The sequence below is a fragment of the Balaenoptera musculus genome, chromosome 11 (genome assembly GCF_009873245.2).
Source record: "Balaenoptera musculus isolate JJ_BM4_2016_0621 chromosome 11, mBalMus1.pri.v3, whole genome shotgun sequence".
NCBI lineage: Eukaryota > Metazoa > Chordata > Mammalia > Artiodactyla > Balaenopteridae > Balaenoptera > Balaenoptera musculus.
The window spans coordinates 78,959,318-78,971,646 of NC_045795.1; the positions used below are offsets into that span (position 1 = coordinate 78,959,318).

The window sequence follows — 12,329 nt, forward strand, 5'->3', positions numbered from 1 at the left end:
TATACAAAAATAGTTTCCTGAAATTATTTCCAATAAGAAGTGTTCTAGTATTGCACAGAAGTAGTCTGCTAGTTCTTTATACCAACTCTGAAAATACTGTCCCCAAATAATTTGATAAACGAAAATCATGATCTCCCAATACTTCTTTTTCTATTTATATATATATATTTTTAATATATATATTTTTTAATTGTTTATTTTATTCTATTTTTTTGGCTGCATTGGGTCTTCATTGCCGCGCGCGGGCTTTCTCTAGTTGTGGTGAGCAGGGGCTACTCTTCGTTGCGGTGCGTGGGCGTCTCATTGCGGTGGCTTCTCTTGTTGCGGAGCCAGCTCTAGGCGTGAGGTCTTCAGTAGTTATGGCTCGCGGGCTCTAGAGTACAGGCTCAGTAGTTGTGGTGCATGGGCTTAGTTGCTCCACGGCATGTGGGATCTTCCCAGACCAGGGCTCAAACCTGTGTCCCCTGCACTGGCTGGCGGATTCTTAACCACTGTGCCACCAGGGAAGTCCTCCCAATACTTTTTTTTTTTTTTAATTAGTTAATTAACTAATTAATTTGGCTGTGTTGGGTCTCCGTTTCTGTGCGAGGGCTTCCTCTAGCTGCGGCAAGCGGAGGCCACTCTTCATTGCGGTGCACGGGCCTCTCACTATCGTGGCCTCTCCTGTTGTGGAGCACAGGCTCCAGACGCACAGGCTCAGCAGTTGTGGCTCATGGGCCTAGTTGCTCCGCAGCATGTGGGATCTTCCCAGACCAGGGCTCGAACCCGGGTCCCCTGCATTAGCAGGCAGATTCTCAACCACTGCGCCACCAGGAAAGCCCACTCCCAATACTTCTTAATGCTACAACTCCTACTTCCTTGTGCTAGTCCTTATTTAATGGACTAAAGAGCACAGTCTTTTGGTCATTCTACAGATATTTTTTGAGTGCCAACTATGTGTTTTCACGGAGATGGGTGCTGGGGTTATATGATGTTTTGGAACATGCAGATGGTCAGAAGACCACACAGCTTTGTTAGCAAGGACTCAGAATTCTACAGTCAGAGAGAGGTGGCTTGACCTCTGGACTTCTGGCTAAGCCATGTGTTAGGCTGGTGAGCCTTTGGCCACCTACTCAACCTGCCTGAGAATCAGTTTCCTCATCTGAAAATAGGCTGAGAGAGTATTTCTCATCTGTTTGTTAAGAGGATGCTGATAAATAGCACTGAACTTGTGGCTTGTTATTTATTAAGAAAATTGCTTAAAAATGGTTAGCTATATTACTATAAGGACCACTGTGTTATTTTTATAGTCCAGAAATGGCCTGTTTTTGGAAAATAGAAGCTTTTTCGGTATTTTCTTCTTGAAATACAGAAGAAAATTGATGGGAGAATTTAAAAAGCATTACAAACCAGAAGTTGAATAAACCATATTTCTTAGCACAATGTGTATAAGCTTACCAAATGGAGCCAGCTGTCACAAAATAACCCAGGGTTGTTGGTGGTGGGTTTTTTTTTTTTTAAGCTTCTCATGGCCAACTGGATGCTTAATTCAGTAGCTGGACAAGCTTCTCTACACTGCATTGTTTACATATTTTCCTTAGACATGGAGTAGTATTATGAAACAAATCCTTCAGTACGCAAACATTCAGAGCTGCTTTCTAACCGGACTTTAGACAAATAACTTTATTTTTAATAGACAGCTAGCTAATAAAATTCTAAATGGTTTTGAAGAAAAAGCACAAATTACACAGTGAATAGCATTTATTATTTTTCTTATTAAAAAAACAATGCATGTTTCCTGTGGAAAGTACAAAAAAGCAAAAAGAAGAAAATACAAAAACTCACCTCTAATCTCAATGACCAGAGATAACTGTGTGTGTGTGTGTGTGTGTGTGTGTGTGTGTGTGTACACACAGTGTTACTTTTCTTCAACAACATTTTCTTATTTCATTTAATACTATATTGGGATCACTAAATGTTACTACATGAGAGCAGAAGTCAGTAGTCTTTCTGCATAGAGCCAAATTATAAAAAATATTAGATTTTGTGGGCCACGCAGTTTCTGTCCCAACTACTCAACTCTGCCATTGTAGCGTGAAAGCAAACAGAGACAATCTCTTAATGAATGGATGTGGCCAAATTCTGCCTATGGTGGGCTGGGTTTCTCCGACAATCTGTAGTTTGCTGACTCCTAGACAAGAGCCTCATCAATAGTTATATTATTAAATATAATTATACTAGAGTATCGTCAATAATTATATTTGTTATAATAGTTATTAGGGAAAATGTAAGATTTTTTGATTCTCTAGATCTTGGAAATTTCTTCGAGTGTTTTCTTGTTAGTGCACATTTTGGAGAATTAGATATGAAAACACAACAACCAGGCATTAAAGAAAAATAGTTTTCTGGAGGTCATTTAAAAAATGCAAGAACTCTGACACTGCCCTTAATTAAGTGTGTATTTGTTCCACCACCATAATTTCCTAAATTCCTAGTGTTGTTTTGGGAGCAGCATTCTATGCATTGAAGGACCACACTGCCGGTTACTCCAAGCTATGAGAGTGATTCTGTTGTATGAACAGTGTGAATCCAGACCTCTGCTGCAGCTGCTACCAAGACCCAGTCACTTTCTCAGATGATAATGTCATTTGTTATGAGATTGTTCTAATGGGGGGGGGGAAGTCCTTGAATTGATTCCTTTGTATTTAATTCTTTGAAACATACAGGCATGAGTTGTAGGTTGTGCTCTGTGGGAAGCTAACTCTGGGACAAATACTAGAACTGAGGAGGTTTATTAGAGTGGTCTTGAGATCAACACCTGTGAACGGGAGTGGAACGCATGGAGGATGGAGTAGAGGGAGACGTTGGGATGTATTCTCAGGAAAGGCCTCGGCTGACCCCATGGGAAGTTCTGGAGCTGAGGCGGCTCTGCAGCACTGGCCTCAGAAGGGGAGCGGGGGGGCCCAGCCTTTACAAGCTGGAGTTGACCAGCTATTGGCCGAGGCCGCCCCCAGAAGAGAGAGGCACCTCTCCTCAGTAGTCTTTTCCCAAAGCGGGCCAAACAACCAAGGGTTGCCTTCTGGCTGCACTCCCAGTAGTTCAGAGAGTAAGTCCTTCATTTCTGAAGGCGTTCTGGGTGATGCATCAAGGCATCTACCATCTCATGGGTTAAGTCCCAGTGAGAAACTTGCCCAAGCTGATGTTCTGTTCTTAGTTTGAAAAGCCAATGAAGTGATGTTTTTGAAGCAGTGTGGAATTTTAAGTCTGGTTTAATGAAACCATTTGGTTTAATAATTTCATTCAGTCATCCCATGAATATCAAGACCTGCAAACTCTGTATGTGCAAGGCAGGTGTGGGTAAGTTAGATCCTAAAACAAATTCAAGACATGTGGAGCTTAGAGCCTCTGGGGAATGCAGGGATGTGAATTACAAGGTGAAATGATGGCAGTATTGGGGGTGAAGTAGCAATTCTTGGTCCTAAGAAATCACGATTCACCCAACCCAAATTCCCATTTTATTTTTTAGGCTGCTACCCTTTTTAAGTTTATTAATAAACTGTATCAGTAATAACCATGGCTCAATTTCTGCTGTAGGGAAGCCTGGAGTCACAAACAGAATGTAAATGTGTGGCAAGATTTGGATATGGGTAACACAGCTAAGATTTATTATTTCCAACAGACACTGAGTTATCAGAAGTCCCCCGTGCCAGGTAATCTGGCTCTCAGCACCGTGATCTATAACCTTCTTTTGGATGACACTCTTTTCTTCCCCTGATGATTGTATATATTTTACCAACATATTATAATACATTGCAGATATTACTCAGGGGCCCCACTGAATAAAAATACTATATTAAAAATGTACTTCAACTCACAAATGGAATGCAGCTTCAGCTCTTTCTCACCTGCAAGTCAAAAATGAGGTCCCTGTACCATTAAAAAGCCAAAGTGGGACTTTATATTGGCACCTGGAGGGTTGTGGACCAAGTTCAAGATTATGAAAAAGTGTATGCAGAATTCCAATAAGGGCAAAAGAGATCTCATTTGTAACACATAAGATGCCAAAATAACTGCTTCAGTGTGACATATATGCAAGGCATATATAAACCACGTGGGATTTTATGGTTTTTAGGAAATACTGGACATTAAACATAGCTTTCTTCAATAAGGCAATTCTGTACCAAAGGTTTCATTTACTCATCCATTTACTTATTCATTTATTCATTCTTCCGTTCAGTATAGGGTTGCTGTGTGTACATTTCCAGGGAGCACCAGTGATATCACTGTCTGTGTGTATAGTGCCCTTGGAGCTGGACAGGACACAGGCTGCACAACCATATTAGGTGACACCGATTCAACAACATATACCGGGTGAGTATGTGCCAGGCACCGTGCTTGGCACTGAGAATAGAGCAGTGAGAAAGACAGACTTGGATCGTGCCCCCATGAAGCTTTATTTTAGATGAAGTCAGACAAAAAAAAGAGTAACTACAAAAACCAAATGAATATAAACTGAGATAAGTCCTAGAAGTATAGGGACAGGATAGCTTAAGGACCTCTAACAGGGAGACCTAATACTCTGGGCTGCCAGGGAAGAAATGCAGAGGAAACAACATTTAAGTGGAAACGTGAAGGATACGTTCGTTTATGGATGTGAAAACCAGGTTAGGGAAGGATGTTTCAGGAAGAGAGAACAACAACAACAACAAATTAGGTCAGGAAGGAGTATGGGATAGCCAAGGAACCAGACCAGTGTGGCTGGAGTGCAAACGTGGGAGATGGAGGAGACGGGACTGGAGAGGCAGTTGGGGGCCAAACTTTACGGAGTTTTGAAGGATGTGTTGAGAATTTTGGTCTTCATTCTAAGAAAAACTGGAAAACATTAGATGTCCTATGACATCAGGAGAATGTCAGGAGAATGACCTGTAGTAAGGCCATGCTTGTGCATATGGAGAAGACATTTGACACGGACAAGAATATATGTGGTTGACAATAGGAGGGCTCTTTGGCAGCACAAGTGAGAAAGGATGGTGGCTTGTCTAGGGCAATGGCAAAAATGATGGGAAGAAGTGGACAGATGAAAGAGGTTATCAAGTGACTGTCTTAACCTGCCCTCATTCTGCTATTTCTTGACCAGTACTGCTGAATTATTTTGACCTTTGAGTGCTCTCAGACAATATTAAACATCAACTACTGTGAGTGACTCTGTGAAGAGCAGAATTATTTGATGTTAACGTCAAAGACCACTGCAATCAAGTGTTGGGTTTGCCTATTAATATGTCATATAGCCAATAAAATACTAATTACCCATTTATTCATCAGAAACCTATTTGACAACCTAAAATTTAATCCCTCTTTTCTCTTCCGTAACATGGGGTACCTACTTGTTTGGGATTGTGGTGAAGATACAAAAAGATGACACGTATCTAAAGCACTGAGCACAATGCCTGCTATATCATAATTGTTTTTGGTTACTTTTTACTACCGCTATTATTCATACTTAGGTTGGGAGTCTGGGATGAGAATTAATCATCCTTTTTCCTCTAAGTTGGGCACCAAATTTTGAGAAAAGAGATGCAGGAGTTAAACCAAGAGAGGTGAAAATATCAGCTTTATATTGCTGAATTCAAGAACATGATTGGCTTTTCTGCTCACTTCTGCCAAATCTAGTGATTAGTACACCTAACTCAAGGAAACCTGCATATCTGGCACAGCCAAAATTGCTCTTGTGCCCTCGAATCCAGAGACACGGAGGGTTTGAGCAAGGCTGGGAACCTTGCCCTGACTCAGAGATGCTTATATCATGGAAGAAGTAAACAGAACACTCGCGCTCCTCCGGGGAACCACAGAGCAGAGAAATTGAGAGCAGGGATCCTGGAGTTCGTTTGAGTGAGTAAATCCGGCTGTACCATTCATCAGCCAAGCAAGCCATGCAAGTCTCTCAGAGTTTCTATGACTCAGTCTCCTCATCCAGAAGATGGGAATGATAAAGTAATACTCATGGGACTGTTGTAAGGAGTAAAGAATGAAAGTGTTGGTGTCTGGCACATAGAAACCCTAAGATATGTTGTCATGACCAGTATCTGAAAAAAGAATACAGAAAACACTGTACCCCATGCTTCTCCAATCCCATCCACCAGAGAGGTTACTGTTCTTCCCAAGGGGAAGAACAAAGGAGGAGAAAATATTTCTGAAAGAAAATGGAATACATATTTCCTATGCATTCCCTTCCTGGGGCATGGGGTTTAAAGCCCTTCCTCTATGCTGAACGTGAGGGGAGTAAGGGTTGACCTGCCATATACACTATCACTTGATACCTTGGCCTTGAATCTGTCCTATCCCTCAGGTGCCCGTCTCCACCTGGGAAGAAGGGGATTTGTCATATTCATCAGTATATCCTCCGTATAATGTAGGGTCATGTACTGTGCTTTGCATGCACTGTGCTAATTATGATCAGTGCTTGATGGATTTGAACGTGAGCATCCTTCTCTGAGCTATCTTGTTCCCTAATCAACTAAATCTTGAGGGGCTGCTGCCTGGTGGCAAAACACAGGCCCTGAGCAGGAAGTATGAGGTTCCCATTTGTCTGTTCCCTTTCTTCAGAACAATCTAGACTTCTAGACCCTGATTTTCAGTGCTACCCAGAAAGCTGGGTGCCTAAAGCTAAAAGAAATTTCTTACCACGAGGCAAACACTCTTTACGTTCACCTTCCTTGCCCGTGCGTGAATTTTTCCTAACCTAAAATTCCTGTCTGCCCAAAGCAGAAACAAAGGATTTAGAAAAAGTTTATTATCAGATGGACACCTTGATTTCTTTGTTTCCTTCATTTGTATGCTCATCAATAAGATTTAGCTAAATACACAAAACAGAGGAAGGATTAAGTAAAATATGGGATAGTTTCCTTCACTGTACCATTTATTCACTGAAAGCATTTGTTTGCTATTTATTATTTGCCTCCCCCAATTACAGTGTCTTTTCAATGGGACTTTGTCTATTTTGTTGGTCTCTTGGACACCATCGTCTTATGGCAGAGTTTGGCAAACTGTGGCCAGCTGGCCAAATACGACTTACTGCCCTTTTTGTAAATAAAGTTTTATTGGAACACCACCAGACCTATTTGTTTACATATTGTCTTTGGCCACTTTTGCCCTACAACACCTGACTTGAGTAGTTGTGACAGAGACTGGGTGGCCCTCAAAACCTAAATTTATTACTGTGTGGCTCAATACAGAAAATATTTGTTGATCTCTGGCCTAAACCACTAACTGATACATATTAAGTGCTTAATAAACACTTGCAGAATGAAGGAGTGAATGACTCAATAAACGTATAACATATAGATAAAGAGTGGAGGAAAATGCAGATAAATAAAAATAGCGTGTTAAAGGGATAGGACTATGCTTGAAATTTTTTTTTCTTTTTAAATCCTGTAATATTTAAGAATGTCATTTTTTAAAAGCAGATACAAAAGTTTAAAAGTAATACCACCATCTTTGTAGACTGTTGGGAATATGGAGGTCTCGTGGTTCAAGAATTGCTTCAAATCTAGATTACTGAGCTGTTAGCTCATGTTTTCATTTTTAGTTCAAAAGCCAAGCACCCTCATTACTAATTATCCTTCTAATTGTGAGTTAACAGTGGGGAAAGCTGGCCCGTGGGGATTACTTGAGAAGCTATTTCCACAGCCGATGATGTGGGTTGTTCAAACTTGAATGGAACAGAAACAGACCTGACTTGTGGAGTAATGTAAATAATATTTACCAAACTGGTCATTTATCAAAATTAAATTGATCCAAGGCCCCTCGAGGCTTGGTTATCTTAGTTTCTACTCCAGACATAACATTTACCTGATAACTCACAGAGCTCCCAGGCCAGCTCCGTCCTCTTCAGCTTGGCACTTCTTACTTGGGCCTTCCAAAGGAGCCTTCTTTGTTTAAACCTCGATCTGTTAACCAACAAAAAAAAGCAATGAGCCTTTACATTTTTAAAAGATCAAGAAAATGAAAGAGGAGAAAGAGACATTTTATTTTTTTCACACAAGGACGAAAATGGGTCTTGCTCACTGGTTCCATCCATCTCCAGGTTTCTGTGACTCTGGTCTCAGGCTCTTTTATAACTGTTGGCTCATTTGCTTAATGCTCCTTTAGGGGCCTTTCCAACTAGTAGCACAAACCGAAAGAGGAGAAGCAATCTATTCACCTGAAGGTTGCCTTTTTAAAAGACATTTTGCATACTCGATTTCACAAAGAAACAATGGTTGCAAGGGCTCTGGGACCTTAATTTTTCACAGGCAAAATATTCATCTTTAATGCACATGGCCATAGGTTCAAAAAATAATGTTAAGCTTGTGTATGTTGGCTGGAGTAACGCTATTCAAGACTTCATTCTAGTTCCCCATTGCAGAAGAGTTTTACCTCACAGCGTTCAGTGTTTTCCTCTGCATTTCAAAGCCCTAGAATCAAATGTAATCGCGGTTGCATGATGGATTTGGATAGGGGGAAGGCATGTGTTTATGTGAATTTATAGGCATTTACATCCTTAATGAACACTGGTGGCATTTTTTCTAAAATAACTCAACAACAGGGCGCAAGTTATTTGACGCTTTTTTGCCAAAAGTTAGTAAAAGAGCACAATGGGGCTTCCCTGGTGGCGCAGTGGTTGGGAGTCTGCCTGCCAATGCAGGGGACACGGGTTCGTGCCCTGGTCCGGGAAGATCCCACATGCCGCGGAGCAACTGGGCCCGTGAACCACAACTGCTGAGCCTGCGCGTCTGGAGCCTGTGCTCCACAACAAGAGAGGCTGTGACGATGAGAGGCCCGCGCACCGCGATGAAGAGTGGCTCCCGCTCGCCACAACTAGAGAAAGCCCTCGCACAGAAACGAACACCCAACACAGCCAAAAATATATAAATTAATTAATTTATAAAAAAAAAAAAAAAGAGCACAATGCCCTAGAAAGTGGCCTGGCCACCTGAGTGACCTCATTAAACATGGCTGCCCCATCCCAACCAGAGTTCCCATTTGTAATTAATCATGAAAATAGCTAGATTAAATAGAATTCAATTATGATGAAGGGTCAACTTGCCTCTTTGGAAGAGAAAATCAAAATGATTCTGAAGCTTAGGGTGATACAGCTCTTTCTAAAGGTTCACTTCAGAATTGACCTTTCTTAAGTGGAGAAGTGAAATCTCTTAGACTGAACAAGACAAGCAAGCAGCCTCAGTAAAACAGCACTGATGTATATAAACACACAGAGAACGAAGAGGCCAAGTAGGACACTAAAAAGACACTAAAAGTCATGCAAACAGAAATGCAGCAGGGATGCTAGTTGTGAATCTGCCTCATAAGGGACGTATTTTCTTAGGCCAATAACATATCTTTCTACACAATTTCAAATGTAGGATATCACTTAAGCCTCTTTTTGCTCCATATCTAAAGCTACAGGAAGTCCAGCAGCCGTGTACTCTGTTTTTATTAGGCTGAGTATATCCAGATGATTTTAATAAAGTTTTAAAACGACATTAGTTTCCTGCTATTTCAATGAAAACCACTTGCAAGATGAATTTAAAGCAATAGATCTATTTCTTGTCAACACATGCCCTCTTTATGCAAATACACCACTCTTTCATAATAGCCAACAAAACAGAACACAGACACAATCATCAATTGCACGCGACATGGGAGAAACATGTCATCGTTGTAAATGTTGAAGGACAAAGAAATGGAGAGTGTGATGGGTGCCAGGGTAAGCTGCCCAGATTTCCTGGATGAGGACTGAGATTCTTATTACCTCAACTGCTGAAAGCTCAGCACCTATTGGAGTCCCTCTCTCTGGGAATTGTCAGCCAAATAGTGTCTTTTTTTTAAAAAAATTTATTGGAGTATAGTTGATTTACAATGTTGTGTTTCAGGTGTACAGCAAAGTGATTCAGTTATACATATACATATATTAATTCTTTTTTCAGATTCTTTTCCCATATAGGTTATTACAGAATATTGAGTAGAGTTCCCTGTCCCATACAGTAGGTCCTTGTTAGCTAATTTATATACAGTAGTGTGTATATGTTAATCCCAAACTCCTAATTTATCCCTCCCTCCCCACCTTTCCCCTTTGGTAACCGTAAGTTTATTTTAGAAATCTGTGAGTCTGTTTCTGTTTTGTAAATAAGTTTATATCATTTTTTTAAAAATTAGATTCCACATATGAATGATATCCTATGATATCTGTCTTTCTCTGCCTGACTTACTTCATTCAGTATGATAATCTCTAGGTCCATCCATGTTGCTGCGAATGGCATTATTTCGTTCTTTTTTTATGGTTGAGTAATATTCCATTGTATATATGTACAGCACCTTCTTTATCCATTCCTCTGTTGATAGACACTTAGGTTGCTTCCATGTCCTGCCTATTGTAAATAGTGCTGCAATGAATATTGGGGTGCATGTATCTTTTTGAATTATGGTTTTCTCCGGGTATATGCCTAGGAGTGGGATTGCTGGATCATATGGTAGTTCTATTTTTAGTTTTTTCAGGAACCTCCATTCTGTTCTCCATAGTGTCTGTACCAATTTACATTCCCACCAACAGTGTAGGAGGGTTCCCTTTTCTCCATATCCCTCCAGCATTTATTGTCTGTAGACTTTTTGATGATGGCCATTCTGACTGGTGTGAGGTGATACAAATAGTGTCTTGTCCTAGGTTATGCCTATTCTCTGGAGACAGCTCACAATCCAAAGACAGGTCAATTTGTGTATGTGGATGGGAGGGCAGGGAGAGGTGCAGAAAGCCATGGTCCCCTGACATCACGTGACCTGAGGGGCCATTCCAGCTGGGAGCTACTGAGACCTGCCTTGTGACTAAAGTGCATTTCAGCATCTCCTTGAGCCCAGTTCAACTTTCTGCAATCTGCCACAGGGTTTACTCTCAAGAGCCCTGCATGCAAATCTCCACCTCTGAGCCAGTTTCTCAGGGAACCCAACCTAAGATGGTGCAGAATATCCCTTTTCAATGTCTCTCACATTGATTTTATTTTTAACTTTTTATGATGGAAATATGCAAACATACACAAAAGCCAAGAAAAGAATATAATTCATCAAACCTAACATCTTGCCATTCTGGTTTCATCTAATCCTTTCTAAAAACTGTATTCTTTTAAAGTAAATAATTTCATCCATAAATATTTCAGTATGTATCTAACATATAAAGGTTTTTTAAAGCAATAACCACATTGCTATTATAGCATATAAAATGAATCATAATTCCTTAAAGCCATCTAAAACTCCATCTGTGTCCAATGTTACTTAGTAGTTTCCAATTTGTTTTGGAGTATACATTGATTTGTGAATTTTTATTCCCAGGTCAAGGACTCACCTTTACCTACAGGTAATCATGATTCTTACCCTGGCCTCCTATCTGGTCTCATCTCCATCTCATCTTCCCTCTTAGGAAGCCTTTCCCACTACCGTCAGGTCAATGTTCCTAAGGTTCAGTAATCTGTCAGCTGCTTTTTAAGAAAGGAAAAAAAATGATAAAATGGATATTCTGTGATCGAATAAATCTGGGAAATGCTGTGAATTTTATCCTCTTCTTGGATGTTCATAATTTACATTAGCCTATTCAAGACTCTGGGCAGTTCTACAGTAAAGAATCTGTCGAACCTTTTTAATCCAGTATTTCCCAGACCTGTTTGGTCATCCAACACCATGTTTAACCCCCATTAACAGCCTTCAGACACTGTGCTCTGTGGAACACCTCTTGGGAATCGCTGAAGTCCTGCAATGGCATTCAAGGTCCTCTATAACCTGACTATCCTCCATGTACTCGGTCTAGAATTTTCTTTTCATTTTTCTTCTCTTGCTCTTTGGTTCCCTCTGCCTTGGACAGTCTTTTTGTGGAATTTCTTTTTACTGAAATCTATCACATGCTTCAAATTCCAGATCCTCCTTAAAAAATGATACAAATGAACTTATTTACAAAACAGAAAAAGACTCACAGACATAGGAAACAAACTTATGGTTACCAAAGAGGAAAGGGGGTAGCGATAAATTAGGAGCTTGGGACTAACAGATACAAATTACTATATATAAAACAGATAAACAACAAGGATTTACTGTATAGCACAGGTAACTATATTCAATACCTTGTCATAACCTATATGGGTAGGATTCTGAAAAAGAATATATATATATATATATATAAGAATCTGAATAACTGAATCACTTTGCTGTACACCTGAAAGTAACAAAACATCCTAAATCAACCATACTTTAATTTTAAAAATTCCACATTCTCCAAGAAGCCTTACACAAATCTCCCAACCAGAATTAATCTTTTCTTTCTCTGAATTCTT

General features: G+C 40.2%; 1 long non-coding RNA gene across 1 annotated transcript in view; it reads left to right on the plus strand.

The window, feature by feature from the left end:
• Positions 1-12,329, plus strand: part of LOC118903391 — a 247,347-nt gene that overhangs the window by 161,475 nt on the left and 73,543 nt on the right. The window lies entirely within an intron of this gene.